Source organism: Desmodus rotundus, chromosome 1 (assembly GCF_022682495.2).
Source record: "Desmodus rotundus isolate HL8 chromosome 1, HLdesRot8A.1, whole genome shotgun sequence".
Taxonomy (NCBI): Eukaryota; Metazoa; Chordata; class Mammalia; order Chiroptera; family Phyllostomidae; genus Desmodus; species Desmodus rotundus.
In genome coordinates, this window is record NC_071387.1 from 98,528,000 (window position 1) to 98,548,546 (window position 20,547).

Genomic DNA, 20,547 nt, shown 5'->3' on the forward strand with positions numbered 1-20,547 from the left:
AAAACCTCCAGGAAGCCAGCAATGGATCTTCCTTCCTGGGGGGCCCCCTCAGTACGCAAAACAGGTCCAGATGGGCCAGATTCAGGGGCTGTGGTTTCCTCCCAGGCGAATCCCAGAGCGGGTTTCTGGGTGGCTGACGGCATTTTTCGGGCGCTGGCACAAGGCCAGGCTGGGAGAGGGATAAAAGCCGCCCTGCAGGAGCTGGGCAGGGTTGTCTGGTTGGCGGAAAGTGTTTCTAGGGAGAAATGGTTGTGGGGAGTGACAGCAAGCAAGGGGTAGCCTAACCCCCTGGCTGGGCCTCCCCGGCACACGCGGCTGGCTCGGGAGCCTTTCGGGGTTGGGGGTAAGAGGGAGTTTATGCTTCTCGTGAGAACCCAGATACATGAGTCAGCTGCCTCTGCAATTTTAATGGGGTGGCCCAGGTAGGGGGACAATCACCCCATCCTCTCGCCTGCCCGGACGCCTGCATGGCTACAGTCCAGGGCACGTCCCTCGCCTCATGCTGGGGGGCCATGTCTAGGGACTGCCAAGGGTAGTGTCTGGGAAGAGCTGATCGGGTTGATGAGTGTTGGTGCGGCCCAGGGTGTGCCAAACCTCTGGGGCAAGGTGCGGTGTGGGAGGGGCCACAGAAAGCCAAGCTCATGGACTCCCTTGACTTGCAGGCACAGCCCTTGGCCTGCATGGAATTGGCCCAGCCCATCCTGTGTCCAGCCGAGGGCTGTCCAGGTCCATATGGCCCTCAGAGCTGTCCTATTGACACCCCAAATGCTGGAATCCCAGCATCCAGCTCACTGATGGGGTGAATGGGGCAGCCTCTTGGCTGTTGCAGGTTTGCTCAGGCGTTGCCAGGCTTCCGAGGGCTGGACATTCTGAAGTTTTGTTTGGACTTGGCGGGGCTTCTGCGTGTTAACTCCTGGGGGACTGGCTCTCCTTCCCACCAACCTGCCCTGATGTAAAAGCTTCATGGCGCTGGGTCCTGATGGGTTTCCCACCTCTGAGCTCAGGGAGAAGAAGGACAGTTAACACTACCTTGGGGAAACCATGCCCCTGCCTGGGCCGAGGGCATGAAGACGAGATGCTCTGCACTTTTCCCTGCCTGTTCCAGGCCCCCTCTTCTCTCTGGAGGCCCTGTTGCTGGCTTCCCCACTAAGCATCCTCAGGCACTGAAGGGCCCTGGAGTAGTGGGGTCCCCATCTCCCTCAGTGATGCTCTGGGGAAGTAACCCAGGTGGATGCCGCAGGGGGTCAGGACCTCTGTGAGGGGTCCTGGGGACGGTCCTCCAGCTGGTAAGGGTTTTTCAGGAGCTCCTGGCTGATGACATTATTCACAAGGCCAGCTCCGGCCCTGCCTTGCCCGAAGTCCGAGGTGGTGTTTGTCCAAGGTTGTGCAGAGCCCTGTTCTCACCGACATCAGCCTATCCTGGGGATGGGCTGGCAGGAAAGTTCCTCATTTTTTATTTCCTCATCCAGAAAAGAGCATGTTGCCTCTGATCTCAGCTGAAGAGAATGCCCTGTTCAAAGAGAAAGGGGAAATGGCGTTTATGATGCAGCCTGCTCTGAGAGACGAGAAAAGCCCCGTCTGGCCCTGGGCACAATAGCCCTTCCTGGGATGATATCGGCTTTCAGGACTGGATTTTCTGTTTGGATATGAGTTCACGGCCAGTGTGTCTGTCAGCTTTGGGGAGGGCCTCTGGCCTCCAAGCAGCTGCCTGGGAGAGGCCTGTGGCCCCCCGCTCACCAGGCCCAGCCCAGACATCAGTTTTAGGGTACACACAGCCTCCTTCGACTTCAGGCCACATTTAAGAACCCAGGGTGGGTGTCACAGCCTTGGGGTCCTGGCCTGGTGTCTGGACCCCAGTGTTCTCCACAGTGTCCTCCCCAGTGTCTGGCCTAGGGGATCTTTGTGGGCCCTGTCTCTGGCTGACCAAGTCCACTGGGGCTGCTGACCATTGGGGCTGGGGGATGTTTCCCAGTGGTGACATGACGGCCACCAGACACGAGACAAGCCCTCGCCACCTGTGTAGACAGCTTCCTTGGACTCATTCCACCAGGCTCACAGAAAACCTGTCTCAACCAGGACCCAGTCTCAGAGCCATGGAATCAGCATTGCCAAACTCCCCCTCCCACTGGAGGACATTGTAGACCCCAAGACAGGGAGATGGGGCTGCCCTCGCCAGGTACTTGGGCCAAGGAATCATTCCAAGGGAAGGAGACCGTAGATGCAGGGTACCCATAAACACAGCCCCAGACCCAGGGCCCTGCTTCCTGAAGCCTGCTCTGTAGCCCTGACCCATCCTGGGGACGTGACGGCGGAGCTGCACAAACAGGTGAGGGGCTGTGCCTCCTGACCACCTGTAGCCCCTGATCAGGACGTGCTTGGGAGCCACAGGGACTCACCTGGCCCCTGTCACTCCTGGAACCCTCACATTCCACGTTGTGGGAAGGAACTTCATCTCCCTGTCTGCATTTCAGAAGGAAGCTTTGTGTCCTGGTGCCTCCTCCTTCCTGTCTCACCCCGGCAGAAGCTTGCCCACTTTGGGGTCTCCTGTATCCTGGAGGGAGCAGGTCTGCAGATGACATCTTCCAAGGTGGGGGCTGTCGGGACTGCAGAAGTCTACAAAGGAGGAAAGTCAGAGAGGGAAGAGGCAAAAGGGAGAGATGCCCTGGGGCGTGCCCCCCCCCCCCCACGTGAGGGCCGTCCTGGGGCCGACAGGGGCCAAGGCCTGGCGCTCAGGGGTGTTGTGTCTTTCTTTCATCTATCTGTCTTTGGGGAACCTGGCTTTCCTCCGGGAGCTTGGGTTTCCCACCTGTAAGACGGGGATGTCCCCCACCCCGGTGCTGGGGGGACTCTGAGATTGCAACCTGCTGGGATGGAGCACTCGGCACCGATGCTTGACAGTGACGATTGGCGGTGTTATTACCACTTCCAATCACAGGACGCTTCTTTTTGCTCATTCGCAAAAGAGGGAGGGTTTGCTAGTAAGAAAATTAAGTAAAAGTGAAACCAGCTGAGAAGGTGCATTTGAATAAAGGTAGGGGCCTCAATGCCACTTCTCCGTCTCTGCCTCCAGGACTGGATCTTCCTGCGGCAGCGAGGTGGCCTCCAGTTTTCCCCACAGCAAGGCTGACTGAGCCAGTGGTTGGAGGTTCTGCCATTTGTCAGTGTATCTCTCTGCACCTCAGTTTCCCTGAGGATTAGCCAGGCATGGCCAAGGCCAACACCCAGACACACGTGCCAGACACCTTCGGCTGCATCCTGCTGGCAGACTCACCCCCGGCTTCTGGGGAATCTCACTCCTCTTGCCTTGTCTCTCCCAGCCTCACGGTGACTTGTTGCTGTGGCCCTCTCAGCTCGGCCCTGGAATGGCTGGTGGAGGGGCTCCGGTAGCCACCCCTGCCCAGGTAGGCTGTCCCCCGTGGGGTCTTATGTGTGCATGGTGGAAGCCCTCTCTGCACCTCCCAGCTCTCTCTGGCCCCTGTCTTCCCCAGAGGGCTGGGGCCAGACCCTGGGCTCCTCCAGCTCTGGCTGCCATGGGAGACACTTCACTAGGCCTTTCTAGGGGGCTCCCTAACCAGCTCAGGTCAGCCTCTTCCCCAAACACCGGCAGCTGCAGGAGCCCCACTCATCTGCTCCTCAAAGGCTGAGGTAGGCTGGCACCCCAAGCCAGGACCCCGCAAAGGGTTAAGGGGCGCGAGGCCTGGCAGGGCAGAGCAGCCAGGCTGGTACAGGGCCAACAACTCTAGGGAAGGCGCTGCATTTTAATGAATCATTATTGCCGGGAGGCCTTTGTCTTTCTTTATCCGGTGCACAATAAAAGAATTAATTAGACAGAAAATGGCAGGGCAAGGAACTGACAAGTCATTAAGGGCTGCTGAATGACCGATGAGATGCACGCTGGGGTGGATTTCAGCTCCAGAATGATAATGGCTGGCTGGGTGCTTTGTATGCGCAACCAGCGGCCTCTGTGCGGGCTTTGTGGGCACTGACACTGGCCAGCCAGAGCGGAGCAGCACCAGCCTCGCTTTCCAAAGGCAAAGTGGGCAGTGGGACTCGCTCAGCGAAATCGGGGTATGAATTTTTGTGTGCGGACAATGGCAGTAAATATTTAGATGCAGAGGGACTTTGGGTAAGGGTTCTGACCCCTGGACTCCAGTTCCCAGCTCAGGAGACAGAGGCCAGTGGTGGGAGTGCTCCCCCCACACTGTGAGAAGCAGAAGACGGGTAGGGGGAGGGGGGAGGGGAAGGGAAGGTGGAGGGAGAGGAGGAGAGAGCTGGAAAGGAGAGGAAAGAAGAAATTGGACAGGAGGGGAGGAAAAAAAAAAGAGAGAAAAGGGGAAAGTAAGGGTGGGGAGAGGAGGAGACAGGAGGGGAGGAACGTGGAAGGAGCTCTGAAGACTTAGAAGGAACTCCTCAGAGCCTGGCCCTACCCTCCTTCTAGCTTCTGCTGTCATGGTTATTTAGACTCCACCAGGAAAAAAGTGCCACCCACAGATCCGGTTCTCCCACTCAGAGGAACTGAACTCCTCTGGGGGGAGCAATATCAGAGAGCCCATGTACATGGCAGGGCCTACTATCCACAGCTTCTGGACAGTGGGAGGCTCAACCTGTCCCATTCCTATGACCTTGCAGCCCTCTGGGGGCTGGATTTGAAACCCGCCTGGAGCTGCTGGCTCCCTGGTTTCCTGCAGCTTTGAGATGTGTCCAGTTCCTTTGGTGGGTGTTGTCCCAGGAATGCAGGGAGTGTGTGTAAAACTCAAGGCAGGTTGGGAGAGGGGTCTCCCCTGCTCTGAGTGTGCCAACCAGTCAGTCATCAACCCTTTCTGGGCTTGATGCTGAGGGACAGATGACACGGCCACTGGGACATCTCGCAGAGCTGGTGCCAGGACTTGTACCTGGACGGGTGGCAAGGCTGTGTCTCAGGCATTGCTCCTGAGCCCCTGAGACCCTCATGGGGACTGGGCTGTTCTGGGCAGAGGGCTGCCCCTCATACAGGCAGAAGGCAAGTTCTGGGTGTCCCCTCCATTGGAAAGAGGCTCCACACCAAGTCAGGGATGCAAGGAAAACAGGCCACACCTACTTCCAAATAACAACTGTCCTGTCGGGTGGCAGGGCATCCAGACACCCTGAGGGAACACTGGCAGTGCTTTTTCAACTCACCATCTGACAGCATGTGTGCACGTGTGTGTCCCCTCTCAGACACGTGTGTGGGACTGAGGCAGGCCTGGACACGCTGGGTATTACCCCTGAAGGGGGGGGCCCTCTGGCCCTCCCCTCCCTTCTCCCTCACATCCTGGGATCACTCATGTCCTCTGAGGAACTTGTTCACTAAAGGGGGAGGGAGGGACAAATGTGAATAAAGGACCTGGGTTACCCTGGCTCTAGAAACCTGAGGCTTCGGCTTTTTCCCCAATAGGAAGAGGGGAAAAGTTCACCCTGGGGCTAGGTGCCTAGTGTCTGGGAGCTTGGGCGCCCCAGGGTGCAGGGATGTGGACAAGTTACTGGCCTCTCTGATCTCAGTGGTCCATCTGTGAAATGGCAAGAACACGCCCCTCCCCCCAGGAATGGTGTCAGGGACACAGATGCCTGTGGGCAGATGCTTAGCTCAGGATTCAGACGCCAAGCCTGGCCTGGGACCTGCCGCCATGAGGGCCAGCCCAGCTGCGGGGATGCCAGGCCCCCTGAGCAGGAAGCGCTGGCTGGAGTATTTCCTCCCATGAACAGCAGCCCCAGCCCCACTGCGGGCAAATGGATGTCACAGGCCCAGCCAGCCAGGATAAGTGGGGTTCTCATTGTTTCAAGAATGCAAGCAGCATCAGGAGTTAGCAGACGCTGCTGAACTCTGTCACTGGAGGAAGACAAGCTGGAGCTGCTGGAAGGTGGGCGTCCTGTTCTCATCTGGCAGGAAAGTAATTTTCTTGCAGATCAGCCAGCTTGGTGTCTTTGGAAAGGAGACAAATAACATCTCAATTTGCAATGGGGTCTGGCTCCTGCCTCCCATACAGCACACCCCAGTTTGAGATGGGCGGCTGACTCTCTTCTCAAGGGTGCCTGTCACCTGTTCCTCCCATTTTCGAGCTAATTCCACACGGGTCGTGGGCGGCGGGGCGGTAGAGCGGCAGATCCAGGGTGTGGGAGTGTCTGCTCCCTGCCTTTTGCAGAACAGTCCCAGGGGAGGCTCATTTGCATAAAGCCCCTGGAGAGTCCTGAGAATAGTCCTCTTTTATTCTCAGTCCCTGAAGCTCCAGTCTGCAAAATGCACCATGCTGCCCTCCAGTCTTTGCCCCCTGACACAGTGTCAGGGGGTGGAGGGCCCCCAGCTACCAGCAGCTCCCATGGTTCCTGCTGGTCACCCACTCCCGCCAGGCACCTCAGGGGAGACTCAGACTCTGCTCACCCATCTGGCAAGTGGGCACCGGGGGGCTGTCTGCCTGGACCCTCAGAGGGGCTAGGAAGCCAACAAGGAAGGAGATGGCAGCTTTTCCAGTGTGCCGCCAGGTGCTCTCATTTTAAATGAGAAGCGGCTGGGGCCTCAAGGAGCCTGGTTGACAGGATTAAAGTGGGAGACACCCACGCAGCCACAGGATGGACAAGCCAGCGTGGCGAGCACTGGTGCCGTGCTCTGAGTCCGGGAGACTCCTGGGGAAGAGGTCAAGAAGTGGAGGATGTGTGCACCCAGTGGCTCTGCGGGCATCCCAGAGGCTCTGCCCTTGGTAGGCACACACAGGAGGCTCCAAGCTCTGGAGCTCCAGGGGACTTGGGGGTTCACCCTGGGGGAAGTCTGGGGCTTTCTGCAGCAGCCGGAAACAATGCACTATCAGATGTGGGTACTGGTTCCCGGGTGGGCGTTGAGCCGGACTGAGCCTGTGAGCAGAAGGGCATGTGTGTGAAAACAGCGGGTTCTCAAAGGAGACTCCCTGGGAGGAGCTGGAGCCCCCTGGGCTGGCGCTGTGGGGGAGCAGATGGAGGAGAGGGCAGGGAGGAAGAGTACCAGCGAGCGAGGTGGGGGTGGGCGGCCCTGGACAGTCAGGGCAGCGCTCAGCTCTCTGCACCCACGACTAAAAAGAAAGACAAAAGGAAAGAAGGGCACCAGCTGGCTTGGGGCAGAGCAAGCCGGCATGGCCCTTGCCACTTCCCGTGAGACCAGACGGGGCTGCGGTGGGTCGTCTGTTTGTCTCTGGTCCGGGGAGGATGGAGAGCAGGCCCCAGGGACCTTCCTGGGGGTCGCTGCTGTAAAGGGCCACCCTCCTCCCAGGAGAAGGGGTGAGTGGTGTCCATTGCTTCATGTCCCCGGGTGTCCTCAGTCCCACATATGCCTCCCTACCTTCTCACTGTCAGACCATATGCTGCCACCTCTGAGAAGCCTTCCTGACTGCCCTGAACAATGAGCCCATCTGATTATTTTTCCCGAAGCTCAGGTCCCCATTGGCAGTTACCACAATGGGTGTGACTATGTGGGTCCTCCCAACCCACAAACTGCAAGCCCCTAGAACGCCACAGCAGGCTCACCTCATGCCAGGCACAGGGATCTGCCCATCAGCAGCTGTGATCGGCTGACTGGCTTCAAGCCCCGGAAGGGTGAACGGGGGGGACTTTGGGACAGAGTCTGGGTGGGGAGCACTCAGTCGTACCCTGGCCCAGCCCCCCCAGGCTGAGCACGGGGCACTTGCCAAGGCCTTACGTGATATCTTTCAGATTCCCTGCTTGTTGGAGTCTCCCCATTCTGCCCACAGGGAACTGGGGCCTCTGGGTTATAAGGCATCAGAGACAGTGAGTCCTCTTGGGCTCTTCTCCAGCCAATCGGGGAGGGGCAGGGAGGTGTGCAGACCTTTAGGGACCCCTGGGAGCAGGAGGCCCTTTTCCCTGTGATTCCAGGTCCAGGAGGCTGGCAGGTGGTCCTGGGGCTTTTCAGAGCCTGGTCTGGGAGAGTCAGCAGGAGCCCCCAAGGGACTGCTTGCCAAGGACTCTGGGTGGCCGGACCCTCCCTGCTACCTGCAGGCTTGGAAACACCAACAGAGGCGGACGAGGCAAGCAACGGCCCATGCTCTCAGGAAGGCCTCATCACTGTCCACATGCACAGCCACCCCAGAATCCTTCCTGCTCAGGGGAGCTCACCTTGCCAGGCAGTCCTGGGCAGGAGGGGACCCCTGACATCTCCCAATCACCCAGCCACTGGATTGGAAAAGGGCCGCTGTGACTGCCAGGGGGCTGAGATCTCTCCTGAAGCCCCATGGGATCAACTCTTTCTCCTGCCCAACCCAAGTTTCTTGGTGACCTTGACAAGTGGCCTGTCTGAGCTCAGACATCTGGCTGTGTCTGAGGCCAGGGGAAGCTGGGGCCAGAGGGAGCAGCACCCTCAGACAGGAGCCCTAGGCACTTGTCAGCAGCTCCGCCTGGCTGGCCCCTCAACCACACGCTCCCTGACGCCTTGTCTGGGTGAGAATTGGTGAGACTGGCTCTCTGGCCATGTGGGCTGAGCTGGGGACCTAAGCCTGCTCCAGAAAATCAAAACCATATTTTTTCTCCTGGAGCTTCCCGAAATGTTTTAAAGCAGACTCAGAAAGCTCATTTGGACAGATGCCATTTGCTCCCAGGGGACTCACTTTCCCCAAAATGCCAGCAGGAAAATCAGTTGGAAGCCGGGTAAGGGAGAGTGGGAGGGAAGGCAGAGGCCAGGAGCCGGCTGGGGCCCTTGGCCTCCCCCGCTCTGCTGAGCCCGGTGGAGCAGTGGGCATGTCTCTCAGCTTGTCTGGGAGGCCACTCCTCACCTCTGGGGGATGGGTTAGAGGACATAGGCAGCTGCCTGTGCCAGGCTCAGAGCCTGCTTTTAGAGTGTTGAGGGCTGCCCTCAGAGGGGACAGGAGGCACAGGGTGACCTCCATGAACAGGGAATCGATGTCTCTGTACAGAGGAAGCACCTGGTACAGGAACCCAGGTCCCTGACACGCCACACCTGGGCAGTTTAAAATTAGTGACATTCAAACCATCCTTGGGTAGCCCCGTCCTCTGGCTTCCCAGTGCCGCCCACAGGATGAACCACTGCAAACTGATTCCTGACCGTGTGGTGGCCGGATATGCGGGCTGGGACCAGGCGTGGCAGTTCGAAGTGCTCACTCTTGTGGTCCTGGAAGAACAGGGTGATAAGGGTCAGGCTGAAGGGTAGACAAGTGTAGTCCATCCACACAGCGGACCATTACTTAGCCATGAAAAGGACTGGAGTGCTGACACATGCTAGGGCATGGACGTACCTCAGAAATGTCATGCTTAGTGAGAGAAGCCAGTAACGAGTCCACAGAGAGTATGATTCTATTTATAGGAAATGTCCAGAGTAGGCAAACCCACAAGACAAGAAGTCGCCATGGGCTAGGGAAGGGAGGGTGGGGAAGTGATGGGTACAGGGTGATGAAAACATTCCAGAACTGGATAGAAGTGATGGTCACATCCCATTGTGAATGAACTAAATGCCACAGGGTCCTACGCTTTGAAATGGTTAATGTTATGTGATTCTCACCTCAATGAAGAAAAGAAATTAAAATAGAAAGATCTGAAGCAGCCAGGATGACTTAGGTAGAAGGTGACTCATCCAGACCATTCGCATGTGGTCACTTAAAATCTGACTTTTTCTAAAAGGCTGGAAGACCAAAGTGATGTCCCATGGGCCGGGACAGCAGGAGGCAGATTGGACAGCCTGATGGCTGGTGTCTACCCAAAGTGGAAGATGGGCAGAGGAGGCAGGCGGAGCCCCCCAGGTCAGGGGACAGATTTAAGTGTGGAGGGATGAAAGTCCTTGTCAGGGTTGGCAGGGTGGGGCGGGACCTGCGGCCAGGCTGGGGGTGTGGGGCGAAGAGCTGGGATAGACTCTGTCCTTCTCGGGAGCAGCCAATGTGAAGAAGGAGGCTGCAGAGGAAGCAGGAGCACGCGTGGCCTCCTGGGGGTGTGGACTGGGCCTGGTGAGCATCCTGAAGCCCCTGCCCAGAGCCAAGGACTCCAGCTTGGAGTGAGGAACTGGTGCTGAACCCGCAGCACCCCTCCTGGGTCCCCTCGTTCAGGCCCCATGTGCTGCGTGCATACCTGGTGACCGCCACAGGTACACTCAGCCCATACTCATGATGTAGTCCCATTGGGCCCAGGGGCTAGTTCCCCCTGCCCGCCCTCCCCAGTCACACACCACTCTCAGAGAACAGGGCAGGCCACAAAGAGATTTTCCAGGCTTTATGGAAAGTTCTGCCCACTGCCGAAGCTTGGGAGGGGCTCCTCACGCCGCCTGGCTGGGCTGGGAGCCCAGACTTGGTCCCAAAAGGGGTTGGAGTGGCCATTGGTCGCCCAGAGTCCCACATGCCCTACACACACCCCCCCCATCCCGATAGTAGCACCTGGATGCTGTGCAAGGCAAATACCGCCCTGGGGGAAGTCCACTGGCATAATACTCCTTTTCATCGTTCGCCACTGTCAGGCCACATTAAGGGCAGTGCTGGGTGGCTAGGTCATTTCTCTAAAGGCTGGTAGGCTTGGTCCCACAGCACAGCGCCAGCCCTGGGCAGTGTCCCTTGATGCCCCTAGAGGCTGTGACATCTCAGGCCGTCTCCTCTACGGCCAGGTCCCAACTTGACACAGGCAGTGCAGGGACAGGGCCCGGGCAGCAGGGGTGGCCCTTGGCAGGGGTGGGAGAGAAGTTTCTAGGGCATCAGTCGTTCAGGCCCGCCTGGGTGCTGCCTCTGGCAAGGGTTGTGCTCCCTTTGACACCTTTGCCCCCGCCGAGATTTTCTGACCAAGACATTGCCGGCAGTAATAATAGCTGCCGTAGGAAGGAAATTCACACACGTGGCCTCCAGGTGGGGACTCTGGTTGCATCCATTTTACAGATGGGGAAACTGAGGCTAGAAGAGATGATACACATGGCCCAGCCACTGCACCAGGACTCCTGGGGATGGAAGAGTGAGTTAAAAATCATCTCCCGGCCTCTCCCCACCACCCTCAGGCCTGCGTGTGGGCCTGAATCCAGGCCCCCTGGACAACAAGTGTGTCTCCTCCACGCCTCCCAGTGGTTCTAGACCTGCATCTCCATCTCCGTGCCCCGCCCTGGGGCCTGGGAAACAGGGGAGGGAGTTGTCGCCCCTCCTGTGGGGGCCGGGGGATAATGAACCCGGAGGTGTCTGCAAACGGCTCAGCTCTGAGCACCTGGGTGGCGGGTCTCATTTTCACTGTCACTTGGACAACTGCCAAATACAGCAGCTCCTACAGGCCTAGTGTGTACCCCCAAATTCCCATGCTGAAGTTCTAACCCCAGGTTCCTCAGAATGTGACTGCACTTGGACATGGGGGATTGAAAGAGGTGATTATGGCAAAATGAAGTGGTCGGGGTGAGCCCCAGCCCCCATAATCGGTGTCTTCAGATTAGGACACAGACGTGCACAGGAGAGGCCATGTGAGAACACGGGGAAGAGGCAGCCACCTACCAGCCAAGGCCTCGGGAGGAACCAGCACTGCTGTCACCTTGATCTTGGACTTCTAGCCTCCAGGACTGGGAGGAAACACATGTATGTTGTTTAAGCCCCCAGGTCTGTGGTGCTTCGTTATGGCACTACAGAAGTCACTAAAATATTTGCAGGTCAAGTGCAATGTGATGTCAGGCAGCCTGTGGCCACATGCTGGGAGGGCTTCCAGAAGCTTCTGTGACCCTTGACATCTATCCAACAGCCCCTCCCTGGGGGCAGGCCTAGGAGGTTCCTCACTACCTGTGTGGACCCCCTTTTACAGGAAGCACGACGTGGATGCACGTGGTGGCTGTTCTCTCGGCTGGCCCTCCCTTAAACCAAACCTTGGCATCGGAACCCCAGGCAAACCGCCGCAGCGAGAGAAGCCACACGGAGTGTGCTGCCTCTGGCTCCGCGCCTGCGTAGGCCGTGGCAAGCACAACGGTGAGCTTCACACTCCTGGGAGGTTTTAATCCCCAGGCTTCTTTCCCGTCCAGAAGCCACTAACGAACATTTTGTGGAGGAAAAAAAGGAAACCTGTCATTTCTCCCAATGTAAATGTGGACGCCCTGCGTGGAGCCCGGGGTGGTTCCCAACCATCCACAAACATGTCAGAAGTCTGGGGGGTGAGGCAGGCGCTTGTGAGCAGCACTGTAGGCCCCCCACTCCCGGGCTGCGTCAATATTGATGTAGGGGGCCGGTGGTGCTGGCTGGGCCTCCGCGGTGGAGGGAGCCTGCTGCAAGAGGCCCCAAGCCTGGGGTAGATGGAGCCCTCAGGCTTGGGCAGAGATGGGGGCTTCAGGCTGAGAAGGAAGGCTGATACCTGCGTAGGCATCCCCCCTCTCCCCAACTCATATGGTAGGTCTATTCCCTTACTTTGCCAAAACCAAATGAGGGAAAATTTCCCTGGCTTATTTTAATAAGGCTCGTTTATAAAATGTCTATTTCCAGTGGGCGTCCAGGAATGTTGAAGACTGCTCCCATCTCCTTGGTTCTAGGATGGGCCCATTCCCTGAGCACGCTGCTGGCCCCGGACGCAGCTCCTACAGCAGCCCCTGGTGGCTGGCGGCTGTGGAGGGACGATCTCTCTAGGGAATGGTCATCCAGGCCCGGATTCTGTGTTGGAGCTTAAAAATCAGTCTTATAAAACCTGGGGCTGGGACTCTCTTAGAGATGGGCCATGTCTCTAACATGGGCAAATGTAGGTTCAAATTCCCACCTCTTGGGCCTGGTCATCTCCTCCTTCCAAATTCTTGTCATTGACAAGAGGAAGCAGGCTATGACCAGAGGCTGCAGACCCAGGTCCATGAGAGCATGCTGGCTCTGAGTTTCTGAGGGGGAACAAGGGTTCCCCTGGCCCAGCCTGCTCTCTGGGCATCCTAAAGCCAGCAGCTCCTTAGCCTCTTCTCGCTCACCTCTCGAGATGGGAGCTCACTCTCTGTGAAGGCGGCCCATGCTTGGTAACGTAGCTTGAAGTGCGGCCAAGCTTCTCCAATTCCTCCTTTTTGTTCATCTGTTCCCCCCAGTTTCTAGGGGTGACAGAACTGGGCATGTTACGAAGCTCCCCACTCACCAGCGCCTGCCCAACCACATCAGGATGGACAGGGGCTGGGGGCTGGGGCTCTTTTAGGGTCCTGTCCAGCAGCAACGAGCGTGGCTGTGAATGAATGAATGAACGAACGAATGAATGAATGAATGGGTTTGCTGCGGAGACCTGGTTGAGTTCAGAACTTTTTCTGTGAGACAAGAGCCGCCCAGGAGAGAGCCCACCCCTGCAGCAGCCACGGGTGGTGGATTTTCTCCAGTCTCCGATGGGGCCTTGCCAAGTGTTATAAAATACATCAGAGTGTGCCAGGGTGCTCAGAGCCACACTTACTGCCTTGGGGTGAGAGGTTAAACAAACTCCTCCTCAGAATTTACTGTGCTCATTTTTGCCTCAGAGCAGGGCCCTGCCGATGGGAGCCGTATTTCATGCAGAAATACCTCCTCTCGGGGTTCGGGGGGAGGGGCCCAGCACGCACAAGGCGACTTCCAGATTTTACAGTAACAAAGGTAGCTACATAAACTCTCCCAAACAAGCTCCTTCCAGAAAGCCATTTGTAAAATTTACTTTCCAGTAAACCAGGAAGGGAATTGCAATTTGAAAGATGCAGCGATAATTTTATTTTCTTGATTTTGTGCTGATTTGAATTTTTGGGAAGTGGTAGGGGGAAGGGGAGAGAGGAGATGGTGTTTGGGGTCTCCGGGCTGGGCTGACTTACCTTCTCCCCCTGGTCTGGGGTCTTGGAACTGCTGATGTGAACTCACCCAAGCCCCAAGGGACATAGGACTTGGCTGGTCTTTGGTCATATCCCAGGTGGCACGATTGGCCGGCTCAGGCCGGTGTCAGTGTCCAACCCTCCAGCAGTGGCCACATCCAGGGCAGGGTGTGGACAGCTGGGGAAGCAAGTAGGTGCCTCCTGTTGCTGTTCACACAAATCTGTCACCACCATTCCAGGTAATGGGCTCCCCAAAGCCGCTCGGGGCCCTTTGCTCAGCTTTCTCCAGGGGGCTTCGAGACGCTGGCCCAGAGTGGGACGGCGCAGAGCAAGAGAGGAGGCTGATGTGAGCCCCAAGGGGAGTGTGAGAACACTGGTGCCATCTGATCTCCCTCTGCGGGGTGGGGACGCGCCTTGGGCCAAGGGGCAGAGGCTGGCTCGGGACCCTGAAAGGAGAGGCCCTCTGGCCTGTTCACCACGTTAACCCCCAGGCCACCAGGGGAGCTTGCAGGTGGTACCATGTGTCTAGTGGGGGACAGATGTGCAAAGATGCTTATGCGGGGGTCAGAGCAGCTGTCGAGGGGGCTGCAGGAACACCCCCAGGATTGGGCTCCTGGTCTGCTTGCCCTCTGTAGGACACCTGGCACTGAATACTCCTCGCCACTGGGGCCACCCCGCACGGAGACGCCAGGCTGCCTAAGGTCGGGTGTGAGTCACCTAGACACGCAAGGCCAGGGCACCTGGCACGGACGGCCCAGTGGGTGGGGGCCATGCCCCTGTCTGGCTAGGTGGGTTGAGTCTCCATCAGGCACCTGAAATAGCTCTTGAGATGTCCAGAACAAGGAGGAGGGTGTGGAAGCCTAACAGAACGGATGTGCCCCAGGCTGCAGGCAGCCCTGCCAAGCCAGGGCAACCAGAGGTTGGCCCGGGGTCTACCCCTTGGCCCAGGCTCAGAGCCGGGGGAAGCCAGCTGTTGCCACTCCTAACTGTGGCTTCATGTCCTCCTCCCACCCTTTCAGGCCCTGAAGGATAACCTGACCAGCTTAGGTCCAAGTTCCTGCACTCTCCACTGCCTCCTTCCCTGTGGCCCTGGGGGGAGGGGCTTCTGGGACCCTTGAGGTGGGGCTCCAACACTTCCTCCCCTGGGCCTTCCGACTCTTAGCAGGGACCTCCAGCCTGGTTCACGCAGACACTGTCACCCAGTGTATGGCCGGGATGTCCTGGCTGGCGTCCTACCCTTGCCCCTGACTCCCTGGCCGAAGGGAGTCAGGATGTCACCGACGGTGCTTACAGATGGTCCTTTAGGGCAAGACCAAGGAGCTGTTGGGCTTTCAATCCCCACAGGGGATGGGGCAGTAGTGAGGTGCCTGTGTCAGTGTTATGGGGTCACTACAGCCGTTCCAAGGAAACCAGGCAGCTGAAGCCAGCGGCGATGCAGACTCGGACAGGTTTGGAGGCTGGCAGTCTGCACCCAGGGCCCGCCACTCCAGTCCGTGGCTCTGCAGTCACACGGCTGCCTTCCCTCCGTGCTCACCTGTGCTTCCTCTTGCTATAAACACATGGGTCACCAGATCAGGGTTCATCCTAACCCGGGATAACCTATTCTGGTTTAGTTACATCTGTGAGGACTATTTCTGAATAGGGTCACATTCTGAGGTTGCGATGGACGTGAATTTGGGGGGATGCTATTCAACGCAGTACAGCGCCTATTTGTAGCTCAGGCAGTTGAGGTCCAGAAGTGTGGGAGCTCTCAGACACAGGCCAACTTCTGGGCGCACGTCCAGGTCCAAAGGGGTGGGGCTGTTCTTTGGGGACAGGGGCCTGTGGACAGGAGGGATCCCCCAGGTGCTGGGGGGAATGAGCTGGTTAAAGGTGGATGTCCAGGGAGCTGAAGCTGGAGCTGGCCAGGCAAGGAAAAAGGCCGCCTTCTGTGGCACTACTGGGTGTCTGGAAAGTGGGAAGGCTTGGGGGGAGGGGTGGTCCTGAGGGATCAGGCTGGAAGGGCAACCCCAGAGCCACGTTCTGAGAGGTGGTTTGGGTCGAGATTCTAGAAACAGAAGTGAACAAGGGAAGAGGCCTTAAATCGCAGCCTCTCCCTGGGAGGACGGCAGGTCACAAGGGGCAGAAAGAAGAAGGGGGCCTGCTGTGCAGCTCAGGGAAGAGCTCTGGAGCGGAGAGTGTGCTCGGCTGGTCCTCAGGCTGTGGAGGCCTGGCCTCGGCTGGCTGCATACAGTAGGTATTCAGAGAATGCCCGGAGAAAGGACTTTCCAGAAACGAGACAGAAAGGTTAGTGGGACAACGGCAGAGGGAGGAGGGAGGCCTCCAGTAGCTGTCACTGCCGCCAGAGCCTCTGTCCTTCTAGAACACCTCGCAGGTCACGTGCTCATGGCGGGGACTAGGAGGACTGCGGCCCACGGGCAGCAGGCACCCTGGGAGGGGTAGTCCACGAGGCCAGTCTCCTGGCCTATCAGGAAGCCCAGCTCCGTGTGAGGGAGGAAGTGGGCAGCCGCACAGCTGGGGGCCTGGGCTGACAATGGGGCTCACTCTCGGGCACAAATGTAAGGCCGTGAAGATACGGAGGGATCTGGGAAGACTTCCCGCTGTATGCTGGAGGTGCTAGATGGGCAGACGGCTGTAACCCATATTAAAACTGCTGCCTGTCGGCAAGCGGGAAACAGGGACAGCTGTGGAAACGTGCCTGGGCTGTGTCAGTGAAACCAGATGGCCTACAGCAATACCAGCAGTACAGGCAGGCGGGGTGCAGGTCGGGGGAACCCCGCCATACACGAGTGGGGGCGAGCATGTCGACCGTGAGTGGTTTCCATGACAACACTTTGCAAGATGGCTTCCACTTGGAGCGACCTGCTGTGTGACCGTGTGGTCTCGTCTGTGGACAGGAGACCTCTCACCTTCCCAAGGAAGAGAAGGGAAGGAAGGTGAGGCAAGTGTTCTCAGGCCCATGGGTGTGGCATTGCCTTCCCTGGAGCTGCTGGAAGAACGAAACCCTGCTGACACCTTGATTTAGCACTTCTGGCCTCCGGAACATGAGAAAATAAGTTTCTATTGTTTTAAGTCCTGGTGTCTGACCTGTGTTACAGGCCCCGATTCTCACAGGTTTTCTGTAGCTGCCGTGGTGCCGGCAGTCCTCGGCAATCTCGGCTGGTGGTTGAGTCCCTCTGATCTCCTCCCCCAGCGCAGGTTCCCTGCCTGTTTCCACGTCACCTTCTCAGCGGGTCCTGTCCTGTGTGGGTGGGGAGGCTCCTGAAGGCAGTGACTCTGTGCTGACTCTTACCTGCCGGCATGCTCTTGGGGTGGCGAGAGAAGCTGATGGGGGGAGTGAGTGGGGAATCTGGGCTCTGCGGGCTGGGGAAGCCCTAGGACACGCACTCGAGGCTGTGACTGGTGAGGCCACAGCATGACTTCAACTCACTGTGGCCAGCCACCCCCATTCTCCCACCTCGGGTCAGAGAGCCCAAGGCCTGCCCTATCTCCCCAGCCCACGCTCCCTATAGGGCCACAACCTACATCTTACAATGCATTTTCCTCTGCTTGAACGCATTCAGCCAGCAGCATAGAGCTGGGTGCACGGCAGGAGCCAAGACACACATATCCACCTAATCTCTCTTGCTAAACACTCAAGGTGGGTCGTGTTTACAGGCCTATTTGCCTTGATGGACCCACAGCTACCTGTGCCACTAGCAACCCATTTTTTTTTTAAATAAATCCATTTTTTGAGCTTCAAGTCTGTTTTGAAAGGAGACCTCCCATGGCAGATTTGTGATGCTGGTAGGATTCTCTCTCTGGTACATCTTGGAAAACCACAGTCTTGCCAACAGGAACGACTGTCATCTAAGGCACTGCAGCCACCCAGAGGACTTCATGTGGGCTGGCTAACACCCAGGAGCCCCCGCAGGCAGGTGGGGCCGGGTCCAGGGGAAGGTGAGATTCAAAGCCACTCTGGACCCTGGCACTCCGAGGTCATGGTGGGGGCCGTGCTTGGAAAAACAGGAGCCGGATAAATCAGGTAGAAAATCGGCCTTCAAGGCTCCCAGTGGCCATCCGTGTCCTCAGGAAGGTGCGGATTACCCCAGCATGGTCAGGCAGCGTCGGTCTGCGTTTCCCCAGGCGACGTGATAGCTGAACGGCTGCCCTGAAACCCGCACGTTTGGGAAGGCAGCTGGGTCACTGCAGAGCCCTGGGAGGGGCTGCCCTGGGGCCTGGGCCCTGGGAGCTCAGGCGGTCTCCTGCAGGGCTGTTCAGCTGCGCAGGTGAGGCCACCCAGTCTGGGAGACCGGAGTGCTGGGTCCTGCCTCCTGCCTCTGCCCACACCGTGGACATGCTGGTATGCCTTACCCACAGCCACCGAGCAGGCAGGGGGCGTCTGTGGCAGTGAGAGCTAAAGGGTCCTCTCGGCCCCACCACAGGCCCAGGCCCAGCACCAAGTGTCTTGCCACCCACAGAATCCTGGGTCCCAGCTGAGCCCCTTTTGCCTCCCCAAACCCTAAGAAGCACTCGAGAAAGCTAGATGCATGCACACACACGCAGCCACATGTGCACACACGCACACACGGTCGTGCTCACACACTCGGGGAACGCACACTCGTGGGGATCACACAACAGACACGCACGGTGCTCACAGACGGGTGCGGGCTGCAGGCCGGTGCTCCGTTCCCCGATTCCCCTCTGCCCACTAGTCTGCCTGTGAAGCAGGTACGGGCCCCCACTGGGGTGCCGAGCCTTTCTGCCTGAATGCCCCCCCACCCCTCACCCCACTAAGCAGCTCCTCCTGGGTTATTCTGAGCCGCAGGTGGCCCAGTGAAGTTGTGGGCTGTGCTGAGGACACAGGCAGCAGGAGGAGCTGGCCAGCACTTGAGGCACAGAGGCCAGCGGAGCAGAGCCCAGCCCGTGGCAACGGTCCAGCTCTGGTTGGTGTGACAGCGGCTGGGTGGGGGTCAGGGTCCAGGTGCCCCTGCCCGGAGGGCAGCCTGAACCCAGTGGTGTCTCATCTCCTCTTGGCCTTTCCTGGGTTCTGTCTGCAGAACTGAGTGGGTGAGCTGTCTCTTCAGAGTGGGGTCCAGGCGCGGGCGCTGAGGTGGGGGCCGCTGGCCCCTCTGAGCCTTGGGGCGGCACAGCACACTGTGCACGCTGGCACTGGCCCGAGTTTAAGGACAGTGTTGGGTGACGGTATGACCCCAACCAGTCTCGGCGACAGAGACGACATCCTGGATGGCTGGAAGCTGCTCCCTCTGGGAGGGTGCTCCCGGCCAGAGTCCTGGGGCTGTGTGTGTTGGGGCTGGGCCCATTCTCTGTGGCCGGGTGTGCTCAGAGCAGCTGGGCAGGCTGGCCACTCAGGCTGGGGTCGGTGGAGGACAGAGGCCTCCAGGGCCTGGGACAGGCGGACGTGCCCAGCACTGTCGGGGTCCCACAGGCCCCCCACGAGCCTCAGGGCCCCAAAGGCAGCCCCCAGGCCTGAACGTCAGTTACCCCGTCAGGGCCGGCTGTCCGTGGAGGTGGAGCACCCCGGTCGTGGCCTTTCACGTCACAAGGCTTGTTGTGTGATGTCTGTCGTGGCTGTGGCTGTGCTGTGTCCCTCCGCAGAGCCCCCCGAAGGACCCTCCACCAGTCCTTGTTTGCTGGATTTGCATGGGCAGCTGGGGCTCCAGGCCTTGCTCCTGGGGACCCCCGTTCCTGTGGGGCACGGGGGTGGGGATGACTCATCTCCCATCACTGCTATAACAAACCACCAAAAAGGCATCGCCTTAAAACAATGACATTTTGTTTTCCCCCAGTGCTGGGGGCAGGGATCTGACACGGGTCTCACTGGGTTAAATCGAGGTGTCTGCAAGGCCGGCTCCTTCTGCAGGCCCCAGGGAAGAACTTGTTTTCTGTCTTTCAGCTTCTGGAGGCCCCGCCTTCCTTGGCTCATTGCCCCTATGTCCAACAGTGGCCTGCGGTCCCCAATTCACACTCTCTGGCCCGCTCTTCTGCTTCTGAGGGCCACTGCAATGACACCGGGCCACCTTCGTAACCCAGGGCCCTGCCATCTTGGTCAGCGGTTAACAAACTCAAGTCCATTTGCAACATGAATTCCCTTTTCCACACAGTGTGATTCAGGTCCCCCACAGCAGGACCCAAGAGCCCCCCCCGCTCGGCGCTCTTTGCTCTCCGCATAGCTCCTCAGGCCTTGGCACCCCTCGGAAGTACCGGCCTCTCCCCCAGCCCAGCCCCCCAGACCCAGCCTCATGCCCAAAAGCCGCACTCAGGCCAACAGTGGCATCCTGTTTGACCCGCCCCCCAGCATACACATTGGCCGTAAACAGGATGTGCCAATGGTGACATTTGTGGCAGGGGGTGTTATGGGTTGAATCGCATCCCCTAAAATTTGCATGTTGGCATGTTGACCCCCAGCACCTCTGGATGTGCTCTCATTTGGAAATAGGGTCCTTGCAGCCATCATTAATGAAGCTAAGATGTGGTTGTGCCCGAGTGGGTGGCCCTGACCCGACCGAACTGGTGTCCCCATGGGAGGGAGATGTGGGCCCCTCGTGCACTTGGGGGGGGGTCTGTGTAGACTGGCAGGGTGCTCCCACAGCCCAGGAACCACCAGTAGTTTGAGAGAGGCCTGGAGAAGACCCTCCCAGCCCCTGTGGGGGACACCCCTACATGCCCATCTTCTCTGGGGGCCCCTTTACCAGCTGGGGTGATCCTGTTCAGAGCTCTGCAAAGTAGGCCAGGGCTGGCCGCTTGTCTAAAATCCAGTCAGGGACACAGCAGAGCCCAGGGCTCCCTGGTGGGTGGGCTGCGCCCTGAGCGCTCCC